Raw genomic sequence first — 13,210 nt, forward strand, 5'->3', positions numbered from 1 at the left:
AGATCTGCCCTTTTTAGCACCTCCTTCTGCATCTCTGAGTTTGTTTTGTTTTTCTTTCCCTGGGATCCAAACCTTTCTTGGTGGCCCTGGCCTTGACCATGTGCCACCAACATGCCCTCATTCATTATGACAACCTGAAGTTCTACCCACATTTCTGAAATGCCTGCTACATAGAGGAATTGAGAACCTCCACTGAGAAACTGCTGTCTCTCAGGAAAAGCATCTCTAATTTTGAAAAGATTTCTTACTGCCCTAATGGAGATGTTGAGTGAAGAAGAGAAACGACTCAGAAGGACATGAGCGCTTTCTTCAATAGCCTACATCTTGAAGGATTAAGGAATGGAGTCATTCTGTGTTTCCTAAGAGGTCTAAGTAGGCATCGGTGTGGGTATCATTTCAGGGCAATATGGAATCACAGTTAAGACCATCAACTTGATTTCACAATCTTCATGATCATATTGCTATAGTGGGTCCTTTTCCACTCCAAGAAGTTGGAAAACGTTTCCATTGTTAATGGATCTAGTAGGGATCTAGTAGCTTTCATTTGTGTGTCTAAATAAAGAAGTGTGATAAGAAAGGGAAAGTAATAAGATCACTCAAGTCAAAGGGCACTCAGTCCAAGACAGAAGTTTGAGCTGGGAGATTCCAGACAAGGGAACAACAAGAATGACCACCATGGAACAGCATGTTCATGCTTTCACTGGGTCTACCTATGCATACCCAAGTTACCAATGGCTTCCCCATACTCCCATGCCACCAAACAAGTTCAAGTTCAAGTTCAAGGCAATTGTTACAGGATAGTCTAAGCAAAAATAATGGAGAGAGGAAGTATCGCTGTGGCTCAAGTGGTAGAATGCAAGCCTTGAGCTGAGGAGCTTAGGGACAGCACCCAGGTCCAGAGTTCAAGCCACACTACCGACAAAAAAAAAGAAAAAGAAAGAAAAGAATAGTGGAGAGAACTAATAGAATGTTACAAAACTAGGCGTAGGCTTCAAATACACTTTTTGTTTTGTTTTCCTTTATTGTCAAAGTGAAGTACAGAGGGGTCACAGTTTCATATGTAAGGCAATTATTTATCCAACTTGTTACCTCCTCCCTCATTTCCCCCCTTCCCCTCCCCCCACTTTTGTTTTTTGAGACAGGGTCTCACTATATACTCCAGGCTGCTGCCATGCAGGATTTTCCTGTCTGAGCCTCCCAAGTTTCTGGCATTATAGGTATTCATCACCACACATGACCAAATGGCTTGTTCATGTAAGAGGGCCCCCCCTCCACCCTGCTAACCTCCATCTTGGGTAGAATCTGTTTCTAGATTCCATGTTGCACCTCGCGCCCCCTTCTCCTCTCTCTCTCTCTCTCTCTCTCTCTCTCTCTCTCTCTCTCTCTCTCTCTCTCTCTCTCTTAGAGTTTGTATGCAGGGTCTCATTTGTTAGATTGGCATAATACCACTGAGCCATGCCCCCATACTGTTTTCCACTGGTTATTTTTAGGATAGGGTTTCATTCACACATACCCATCTCCAGGTGTGTGCCTATTGCATTCCAACGACTTTCATGCTTCCCATCATGGCAGGAACCACAGTCTCATACCATTGCATCCAGCTTCCCTTTCATGGTGACAGAATCCCAAGAACTTTCCTGTCTACTACCATGGCCTGCCGTCGTCCCAATCTCAGCCTCCTATGGAGTTGGGAATAACACATTCACAGCACCATGGTGTGCCCAGCTGTGGGTTGAAAAGGGTCTCACAAACTTTTTCTGCCTAGGCTGCCATTGACCCATGATCCTCCTGTTCTCAGCCTCCCAAGCAGCTAGGGGATTAGAGGGGTAAGCCAACTGAAACCTGGCTTGCAACTCCCAAATTTTTAGTTGTATCTATAATATTGTCCTAGACTTTGAGCTGCTAACCTCAGAGACCTTGAGAGAGTCACTGTGGTCCCTCAGATAGATATGTTACATTTCAGGGAATATATACAAGTAGGAAAGTTAAACAATCCCATAGTTTGTGATAAGTATTGACACTTTGGTAAGTTCATGAACCTATATGAATACTTCAGGTACTCTAAGCCTTTGCTGAGAAACTTCCATGCTGAGTCTCGTGGCTACAGGGACCACCACCTAATGGCAAATGAAAGGAGTTGCAAAATTGTGTATCTTTTCTAAGTCCCACATCCCTTTATCCCTAAATTCCACCTCCTTTCTTCCTGGATACGAACCTTTATGTTCATTTAGGACAAGGGTCTATTAGGGTCTTTCCAGCCTATGAATTAATAATGTTTTGTTTCATAATGGTTAGAAAAAAATATTTTGTGACACATGGAAATTACACAACATTTATATTTCAACTAGTACAAATAAAAGTGTATTAGAGGGCTGGGGATATAGCCTAGTGGCAAGAGTGCCTGCCTCGTATACATGAGGCCCTGGGTTCGATTCCCCAGCACCACATATACAGAAAACGACCAGAAGTGGCACTGTGGCTCAAGTGGCAGAGTGCTAGCCTTGAGCAAAAAGGAAGCCAGGGACAGTGCTCAGGCCCTGAGTCCAAGGCCCAGGACTGGCCAAAAAACAAAACAAAAAAAAAAGTGTATTAGAAAACAGCTACATTCACATGTTTACATACTTCTTGGCCTACATTCATACTGTAACAGCAGAGCTTAATTATCACTGTAGAGAACACAGGGCCCACAAAGCCAAAAGCATTTATGCTTTTGCTCTGACCTTTTACACAAAATGTTTGCCAACTCTTGTTGAGACTAATAATAACTGAATGCTTGGCAATATTAAATAGGCCTGGAAGGGCTCATTTCTTCAAAGTACATTCACTGGCTCGTTCATCCATTCATTTCATAAGCAATGTGAAAGAGACAATCAAAGAAATCGTGTGTTCATTTCATCTCACATTCACAATCCAGGATAAGACAAGAATATTCCCTCCTTCATAAATACATAATTACAAAACTTCATCCTCTTACTAAAATAACATGGTGCTAGAGATACAATTCAGTGACAGAGGCCCTGAGTTTGACCTCCTACCCTGAAAAATAAAATAGCATGCTCATTTCTCTCTCCCTCTAGCTCTAAGAAAGATTTAGCTGTAAAATGTTTTTCTACTAAGAATTTTTTTATTGCAAAGGTGATGTACAAAGGAGTTACATAAGTCAGGTAATGAGTACATTTCTTTGTGAACAGTGTCCCCTCTCATTTTCTCCCAGTTTTTCCCCTCCCAGCCCCGCAACCTCCCAAGTTGTATAGTTCATTTCCAACATAACATCTAGTGAGTATCACTGCTGAATTGGTTCCCCCTCTGTCACACCATTAAAAATATGGAACGTTTCACGAAGTTGCATGTCATCCTTATGAAGAGGCCATGCTAATCTTCTCTGCTGCATGGTATTTTAGTACATGTGCTGCCGAAGCAAGCACCTAAGAATTCTTTTTTTTTTTTTTCTTTTTTTGTTGTCAGTCATTGGGCTTGAACTCTGGGCCTGGGCGCTGTCCCTGAGCTCTTCAGCTCAAGGCTAGTACTCTACCACTTTGAGCCACAGCGCCACTTCCAGTTTTCTGGTGGTTAATTGGAGATAAGAGTCTCATGGACTTTCCTGCCTGGGCTGGCTTTGAACAGCAAATCTCAGAAATCAGCTTACCGAGTAGCTAGAATTACAGGCATGAGCCACCAGTGCCCGGCCTAAGAATTCTTAAATTCACTTATTCCATATGCATCTATCAGAATATGTATCAAAATACCAAAAAAAAATGGAGGCCCTGTTTTCATGACATTGGTCATGCAAAGGGGATTATGGGCAGCCTGTAACCATAGATGAAGAGTATTAAAGGCAAAGAGGAAATCTAGGGCAACCTAAGGTTTGGGAGCAAGTTTCAAAAGAAGTATCTGAGAGGGCCAGGAATGTGACTTAGTGGTAGAATGTTTGCCTAGCATGCATGAAGCCCTGGGTTGGATTCCTCTGTACCACATAAACATGGTGCTGTGGCTCAAGTGGTAGCCTTGAGCAAAAGGAAGCTCAGGAGCAGTGCCCAGGCCCACAGTTCAAGCCCCAGGACTGGCAAAAAAAAAAAAAGTAAAGAAAGGAAAACTCTCTGAGAAATAAAAGGAGGTGGGCAATCAGAACTGGGCAAGACCATCTCAGCCTTAAGAACACAACATGAGCAGAGATGTAGAGGTTAAAACACACACACACACACACACACACACACACACACACACACAATGACATGTGTAAGCAACTACAACTGTGTGGGAAATGTAAGGTCGGCTACCTACTTCAATAAGCCTAACATGAACTAATGGAGCACACATACTATACTTTTCTTTACTAAGCCTGCCTAAGGCCTTCTACTTAACACATCTCCTAAATATGAACTCCTGAGAATCTCCTAGTCATCTGTAGAAAGGATGTTAAAGCAGCACTATCCGTAAGAGTGAAGCTGGGAAAAATGCTCAATGTCTATGAAGAATATCTACAAAACAGCTAACTCATAGTAGATTTACATAATGGAACACAACTGAAACCTTGCTATCCAGTATGAATTAAAGGGTGGTATTAATATAAAAGATGATAAAAGACAAATTGTAAAGCATGTATAAAAATCATTTATGTAAGGGCTGGGAATATGGCCTAGTGGCAAGAGTGCTTGCCTCATATTCATGAAGCCCTAGGTTTGATTCCCCAGCACCACACATATAGAAAACGGCCAGAAGTGGCGCTGTGGCTCAAGTGGCAGAGTGCTCGCCTTGAGCAAAAAGAAACCAGGGACAGTGCTCAGGCCCTGAGTCCAAGGCCCAGGAATGGCCAAAAAAAAAAAAAAAAAAAAAAAAGACCTAGGCCAGTCACACACACACAATAAAAAGGCTGCATTTATTTTTTTAAAAAATCATTTATGTAGTTTTAAATCATGTAAAGCAATATTCTGTTACCTAGGAAAACACATGCAATAAAAGTATGAAGCAATGCCTAAGAATGAGAAATGCTGAAACCAGGATAGGATTTAGTTCTGTAGGAAAAAGTTTTAGGAAGAGAGGGGGAGAGGATATCCTAGGAGAAGGAACAAATACAATATACTGAACTATACAATAACATGTGTAAGCCCAAAAGCCTCCTCTCCCATAGCTAGTATGCTCCTTTCCTAAGTAACACTAGGCCCATCTAGTAAGGGCAGTAAATAATCGGCTTCCATCCCCCTTTACCTTGAGATGGCATTCCTTTAGGGCAATTACAACCATATAAGGCAAGTGACCTTTAGGCCTGGGCAGTTGCAAGGCCCCTTATCTACCATTTGGGCAGCAGCCATAAATCCTAGGCTACCATGATAAAGCCCCAGGTCCACAAGTCCACACAGAGGCCCCCCACCCCCACCCCAGACCTCCTAGGTGATATATGTCACTCCAGACAATAGGCACTTCTCACTTCTCCCTTGCCAGAAGGGGTCTTGCCAGTCCATTTGCTGGCAATAAACCTTTCCTTTGTTCTTTTGTACCTGGATGTCTGTGAGGTTTCTGGCAATGTCTAATATATTCTAACAATGTGGTATTTGAGAAAATGAGTATAGATTTAATGTTGTTGAATCATAAGGTCAAAGTAGTGTAGGGAGGTAAGAGCTTGGGAACATAGGAACTTGGAGTTGCACTGAAGCTGGTAGGCTCACTTTAGCTTTTTCCAATAGACAATGAGAGTAATGACTTCTGGATAGAATCCTTGGTAGAAATGTAAAGAAGATGGGCATTGGTGGTTGATAGCTGTAATTCTGGCTAGTCAGGAGGCTGAGATCTGAGGTATACAGTTGGAAGCCAGCCCCACTCTTACCTCCAATTAACTAGAAAAAAAGCTGGAAGTGGAGCTATGGTTCAAATGGCAGAGCAACAGTCATGAGTGGAAAAAACTAAGTGAGAGTGGAAGTTCAGGCCCCAGTACCAGAGAAGAGGGGGAAGGGGAGGACAGGAAGGAGGGAACAGAGGAAGGAGGAGATGTAGAGGGTGTCAGCTTCACATGCTCCTTTCCCCAGGTTGGCCTACAAAGGGCCCTTTTGGTGCAGCAACTGATGACTAGCCTCCATGCTCTCACCTTGATATTCCAACAGCAGGACCCCTCATCTATTCAGGCAGCTGGCATAAATCTTAGCCCACCATAACAGAGTCCTCTGCTCTCACATCCCACCCTGGTGGGTGAAATCCCACCCTTAGCGGCCCTAGATTATAAGCAGCTCCCTAGACAATGACAAGCACTTTTTCTCTCCCTCCAGTGAGAGAACTAGCCTTCTCAGCTCTTCTGCTGGCAATAAACCCTGTGGTTTTCTTGGATTGTGCTTTCAGAAGGTAGTTTGGAGCAGTTCAAGAGGAAGAGACATCTTTGCATGTACGAAGCAGGACATGCTTAGAATCCAAAATAAGACCTATCAGTATGACAGAAATGTGGAGGATACCCACTAGACACTTTTGCCGCGTGCCTAAGAAAACATACCCGTAACAGGAAAATATACCCATAAACAAGAAAATAGGTGGAATACTGTACATAAATGAATTTGAAAGATTACAGTTATTTCCAACAGTTTATGAGAATCTTGATGTTAAGTGAAATAAATCCTAAAATGTTGTAAAGAGGAAATTAAATAAACCCTACAGCCTGGTGTGGTGGTACACACCGGTAATCCCAGAACTAGGATGCAAATTCCAGGCCAGCCTGGGCTACAAAGTGAGATCCTGTCTCAAAGCCCAAACTACTCTAAAGCAGTGTATGTTTGCTGGGGGGGGGGGGGGGGGGGGGAGGGAGGGAGGGCAAGGAAGAATTGAGGAAAGATGGAAAGGAGGAAAGAACGGAATACAAACCCTGAAATAAGTGAAGTCTACACAAATACTGCTTATAAATGTTATGCATACATAACACATATGCTTAACATACATATGACCTGGAAAAGAGAAGGATTAAGGTAAAGGTCATCTATGAACCCATAATGACAATGTATCATGACCAAGAACTGTGTATACCATACTTTGTTGGCAGCCATAAGCACGGAAAGGAAGAGAAATGAAGAGGCAAGTGAATGGATGTCTTCTGAGAGCATCTGCCTCGGTTTTAAACCCACTCTTTGTTCTTTCTCGGGTCCCAGCGCGGAGGAGGCTGGAACTCGAGGCCTCCAGCTCCATCCAGCTCCCCACGTTTTCGCTCACAGACGGCGCTCCACCGCAGGAGCCACGCCCCCGATCCGGCATTTTGCTGGTTAACTGGTCTCGCAGACTGTTCGGCCCGAGCTGCTTTTCAAAAAGTTGAGGCCGTCTCCGACCCCACAGCAGCTCGGGCTTACAGGTTTCAGCGAACGCGGCCGCCGGCCCTTCCTTAACTTTAACTTCACCGTGAAGCGCTGGACACGCCCGGAACCACCCGCCGGGCCCGCCGGATTAGCGCGGAGCCCGGAAATGGCGGGAGGACGGGGGCGGAGCAAACAGGAAGGCGGGACTAAGCGCCGCGCCGCCTACTGCGCAGGCGCCGCAGCGCGCCAGGCCGCCATGGCGCCGGCGCAGTCCTATCGGCCGCTGACGGTGGCGGTGACTTCCCCTCAGGAAGCCGGGTCTCCGCCCCTCCTCCCACCCCGCCTGCTCTGCGGCGGAGGCGGCGGCGGCGGCGGCGGTGTTCTCTGCCTCTCCGCCACCTCCACCGCAGCCTCTCCCCCGGCCGGCGGCGTTGGCGGGGAGGGGGACTGTAGTGTAGACGCCCGCCCCTGCCTCAGCGAAGGTGAGTTCCCGCCCCGGCGGCGGGGGCGGCCCGGCCTTCAGCCTCCAGCGCGGCCCGGCCCGGCCCGGCCGAGGCCCCGCCAAGGCCCCTGCGCGCTCGCCGGGCCGCGCCCCGCCCTGCCCCGAGCCGGCGACATGGCCGACCGGGGCGCGGCCCGGAGTCCTGCGCGCCCCCTCGGCGCCCGCCGCCTCGGAACCGGGGCGCCTGCAGAGCCCTCAGCGTGGAGTGTGAAGGGCCGAGGGACGCCTCGGCTGGGCCGGGGGACCAAGTGAAGCGGCCAAAGCCGAGGGCGTCGGACCTGAGCGCCCGGGACGGGGACGGGCCGGTGAGGGGACACCAGGAGGAGACACGGCCAGGGAGGGCAGAGCCCGAGCCGGGAGGAGAGGGGGCCTCCGTGGAGGTGAAACGCAACATGGAGAGCAGACACCACACCGTAGGTCCACTTAGCAGAAGCGGGGTGAGCGAGGGAGGTGGATCCCGGACGTTACAGGGGAGCTCGGAAAGTTACAGATGTTTTCCAAGGCAAAAGAAGAGGTGAGGGCTTTTTTTTTGTTCGTGTTGTCGGGGCTGGAGGGGGCGTCCCCTCCCTGAAGCTTTTCTAGGCTTTTTTTTGAAGTTATGACCCTGTAGAACAAAGTCGGTAGTGATCTGGGATCGAGTGTGGTAGCTACCCAAGTCACAGATGAAAAGCTGGCGTGTGTTAGATCGGCGCAGACATTTTATTCCGTAACCGCGTATCCAATCGGATCAGTTGGAACAGATTCCCGTCCCATAACCACTTTCCCAAAAGTTGAGCTGTGTATTTATTTGCTCAGAGGTGACTGGGCGTTTTCGCCGGACCACGTGTAAGTATGGAGGGGGAGGGGAGCCCTCCACAATTACAAAGGGTTAGTCATTGTAAATGCAAGTAGGTCAGCTGAGTCTGCTAGCTGGGAATTATCAGTTAGGTTACTGTCCTCATTCCCGCCCCCCACTGGGAGGCGGGGCCCTGTCCCTGTTACATTTCAAAGGAATGCCTTTGGTCCTAAGAAAGAATTCCTGAGCTGCCGGAAATACACGTGCATCTCTAATGGATGTTGGGAAGATTCACAATTGTAAACTCTTTACTATTGAGTGCTTTCTAAAAGCGAAGTCAGTCCGAGTAGTTGAGTTCCATCCCCCAGCACCACTAGATGTGAGCAAAAGAGATCAATGTCACGCGGATGTCGGCTGGAACAAAACCTTGACAGCCCAGAGCTTTTCCACAGAGTGGACCTGGTTTTTCCCAGGGACTTGGCCCTAATCTGCTAGCAGCCATGTTGGGTTTTAGCTCTTTGTACAGGGATTTAGAGTGTTTTTAATAGTTCAACACATTTCCCCAAAATGGAAACGTGCTTTTTTTTTTTCTTTTTTGCTGGTATTGGAGCTCAAACTTCTGGACTCTGTCCTTTATTTTGCACAAGGCTGGCACTCTACCACTTGAACCAGCTCCATTTTAACTTTTTGATAGTTATTGCAGATATGAGTCTCATAGACTTTCCTCCCAGATCTGGCTTAGAACAGCTATCCTCAGATCTCAGCCTTCTGAGTAGCTAGGATGACAGGCTTGAACAACTGAAACCCAGCAAAAAGCTATTTTTTTTTCCAACCTCAGTCTTAGAGACTGTAGAGTTTAGTTTACAAGTGCTACCCTCTGCAAACTTGGTAACTGTGAGATAAGGCTTTAAAGCAGTAATGGGAATTACTTTAAAACATGGAAGGCCATCCAGCTGTAGAAGCTCTCAGTAATACATTCAGACATAATCTTATTTTTAGTGTCTGATGTGTTGCCTTATTCTTGAGAGTGAAAAACAGTAGGAGTCAGAATAGTACAGATTTAGATTCCTTTTTTCCAGGACACCCATTAATATAATAACCGTAAAAGTAATATATACATGTCTCTATATGAGTGTGTATATACACATTACCTATGTATATATGTATTTTGTAGGCCAGTGCATAATCACACATTTCACTTTGGAGAAGTGACCAAGGAATCAAAAAGTAACTCCTTAAAAGATTTTTGTAAGCACAGTATATACATCCCACTCATTAAGAATATTTAATTAGAAATTTATTGTAACCAAATAAGCATCTTCTCTTAGTCTGGATTGCTAATCTTGTTCTGAGACTTGAGATAAAAAATCTGAACGTCTTTGCATTTAGTACCAAACTTTCTGCCTGTAACCAACAAGTATTCCTAAATAAGCCTATTGCTGTCAAGACTACAGTTTTTGGTTCCTATAGCCAGATCGCAGAAAGATTTAGAAACAAGTTCCAAATTTCTTCATGGAAAAACAACTTTTTGGCAGATGTAACATGTGAAGGTTTCCTCTCCCCCCCCGCCCCATGCCTTTGAATATGGGCAAAACACTTTATAAACTTTCTGTAGTATTTCAAAGTGGTAAGATGTAAACATAAAGAGGGGATTCTTGGCTAGTATTAGGTTCTAGCTCTATGATGCTGGGTAGGTCCCAAACTTGCTGGACTTGAATTTGTCATTATGAGGTATAAGTGGACTGGCCTCATGGTTTATCAATACTGGTCAGAAAGGGACATACATGGTAAACATGTATAGGTACATCCCAGGGATTCTATAAACATCCTAAAATGCCTTTGGCAACTCCACATAAACAACTTCAGATTGTCCTCCCCCAAACGGCAGTAGTATTAAGGTTGGAGACCATGCATTAACCAGCCTCTTAAGATCTTGGATAGTTAGAGTTGTGAATTGGTGTAGCAGTTCTCTACTGCTCTTTTCCATGGTATGTCCGTGTACTAGAACAGTAATTCATAAGAACCTGCAACTTCAGCCTATAATGGCCATCAGATAACATTCAAGGAATAATGAAATGGCTACCAAGTTAAGGTTGAGTTCATTAATTAGAATTTGAAAATTACTTGAATTACCTCTTGTCACTTCAGTTTAGTCAATAACCTTCATTAGAAGTTAAGGTAACTGGTAGATATTGGGCATATTACATTATTTTTAAACATTAAAACAGTATTTCATTTTAAACAGTTATAAAAAGCCCTATTGTCCATTATGTCAGATAAGAATATGATACTTAAACAGTGAAACACCATGTTAGGGGATTTTTCCAAAAGTTACCAGATTTTTCATGCTGCTAGTTATACGGTTCCATTCTCACTTTCCAGTCCTCATAGGACTATTAGAACTGATTTCAGACAGGAAACTGAGGCAATATGATCGATCACAGGCTGGAAGTTCAGGACTAGACTGAGCCATATAATGAGACACTATCAAAAAAAGTGCCACATAACTATGGTCAGTCTCCCTTATACCAAGAGAAGTTCTAAAAAACACTATGAAATTAATCTTTTTACTTTGCTAACTGACTAAAATGTAAGTACATGTGTATTTGAATTATTAGCAGGGCCTTGCATTTAGTAGGCAAGTGTTCTACATGCTTCCAGCATGTAGTCATCTTTAATATAAATATGTATTTTAGTTAAGGTCCTACCTAAAATGTTTAGTTTATCATTGTTTGGGACACTTTTTAAGTGAACATTCTAATCTATACACTGAAATTAAGCTTCTTTTGAAGATACACAATAATTTTAAATTTCAAAGTAACTTGGGTGTGCTGATACTGGGGCTTGAACTTACAGCCCAGGAGCTTGTTCCTTAGCTTTTTCACTCAAGGCAGTCACTGTACCAGTTTGGCCACAGCTCTGCTTCTGGCTGTTTACTAGTTAATTGGAGATAAGGGTCTCAAAAACTTCCCTGCCTGGGCTGGCTTAGAACCTTGATCCTCAGATCTCAGCCTCCTGAATACCTGTCAAAGTCATGGGTTTTGTTTTATGTTTTGCAGAAATTAAAACACATTGACATGACAGCAAATGTTAAATGATCTTCCCTACTTGCTTAACCTTATTTCCCAACCCCATTAAATTTTAGTGTATTATCTTTTCCAAGATACACTGCAAGATTAACTACCAAATGACTTCATAGGGGTAGCAGCACAGGCCACTAAGGCTCCGGTGAAGCAGAGCATTATCTGGTCCATGAACGCTGGCTTCCCACACTAAACATGTAGAAGAAAAGAGTTCTGGGACTCGAAATGAGGACCTGGGCACTGTCACTGACCTTTTATGCTCAAGGCTAGTGTGCTACCACTTGAGCAATGGCTCCAATTACTAGAATTCTTCCTGAGTAGTTAGAATTACAGGCATGAGCCACCAGTGACTTGACTAGAAACGTTTTCCAAGTGGATTTTAAAGTGACACTTCACATTAAACCAAAGAGATTTGTGTAGCGTATATAGAAATCAGGGAACTATGCCTCATAGGTTTAAGGCTTGCTTACTATCAGTAATAAGTAATCCTTATCTGGGGATATCCTACTAAGGGAATTTGAGAGAGGTCTCAGCAAATACCATTAGGCTTTCTACTCAGAGGTGCAGATTATCACCTACTCTTCTCCAGAAAAAGAAGTGAATAGAAGATGGGCCAGCTACAGTAACTTCCTCCCTGAATTTAATAATATGTACATAATTTAGTTTTACATGATCATGGACATTTCCTCAGAAAAGACTGCATAAAATTAGTTTTGGTAATTGGCATCTACATTCATCCCTTTGTTACTATGTCACAATTGGGGGATTTGCAAAGAGCTTTCTCAAAGGCTGGAGCATTTTATATAGCAAGGTACTGGCATCTGGTAAGGACCTTGTTTTTGTTTTGAGGGGGTAGTGAAAGCCTTCATTTCATGGCAAAAAGGGAGGGATAGGAGGGGAGATCTCAAGATCAAACTCATTGCCTTAAGCTCTCATAATTAATCAATCCACCTATTAAGGTGATCCTCATTACCTAAACACCTCCCATTAGGCTTTATCCCCAACACTATTGCACTGGGGACAAAGTTTCCGACAGATGAGTTTGTGGGGCATTATTCAAATCATAAAAGCATTTACAAACTAAAAAATCATGTATAAAATTTTAAAAATTGGGGGGGTGTCATTCATGGGGCTTCAACTCAGGGTCTGGGCACTGTCCCTAAGCTTTTTCACTTAAGGGTAGTGTTCTACCACTTTGAACCACAGCACCACTTCCTAAAACAAATTTTAACTGTTAGGAAGAAGTACAGACTTCTGGGGTAGGTGTAGTAATTTTGGTATAGATTGTATGAGAAAAACTTTTAACAAAAACTCTAGAATTTATAAATAGCTTTAGCTGGGTGCAGGTGGCTCACACCTGTAATCTTAGCTACTCAGGAGGCCAAGATCAGCAATCTGAGAATTGCGGTTCTAAACCAGCCCTGGCAGAAAAGTCCTTGAGACTTACCTCCAATAAACTACTCAGAAAAAGCCAGAAGTGGCGCTGTGGCTCAAGTAGTAGAGCACTATCCTTGAGCACCAAGAAACCTAGGCACAGTGCCCAAGCCCTGAGTTCAAGTCCTTTAACTGGCATATACCAAGAAGCCCA

General features: G+C 44.2%; 1 protein-coding gene and 1 non-coding gene across 7 annotated transcripts in view; one reads left to right on the forward strand and one right to left on the reverse strand.

Annotated features, from left to right (window-relative positions):
• Positions 1–3,319: 3,319 nt before the first annotated feature.
• On the reverse strand, positions 3,320–3,425 carry LOC125356995. Its single transcript, XR_007212028.1, has one exon. It is a non-coding gene; the product is annotated as a U6 spliceosomal RNA (small nuclear RNA).
• Positions 3,426–7,512: 4,087 nt separating this feature from the next.
• Krcc1 (lysine rich coiled-coil 1) overlaps positions 7,513–13,210 on the forward strand; it is a 31,752-nt gene continuing 26,054 nt past the window's right edge. The window contains exon 1 of one of the 6 annotated variants that reach the window (XM_048352534.1): positions 7,513–7,744. The gene's annotated coding sequence lies outside the window, so the exon portion shown is untranslated. Of the gene's footprint in view, positions 7,745–7,874; positions 8,070–8,108; positions 8,279–13,210 lie in introns of those variants that run through there. The other 5 variants (XM_048352529.1, XM_048352532.1, XM_048352531.1 and 2 more) reach the window with 5 other exon arrangements.

Source organism: Perognathus longimembris, chromosome 8 (assembly GCF_023159225.1).
Source record: "Perognathus longimembris pacificus isolate PPM17 chromosome 8, ASM2315922v1, whole genome shotgun sequence".
Taxonomy (NCBI): domain Eukaryota; kingdom Metazoa; phylum Chordata; class Mammalia; order Rodentia; family Heteromyidae; genus Perognathus; species Perognathus longimembris.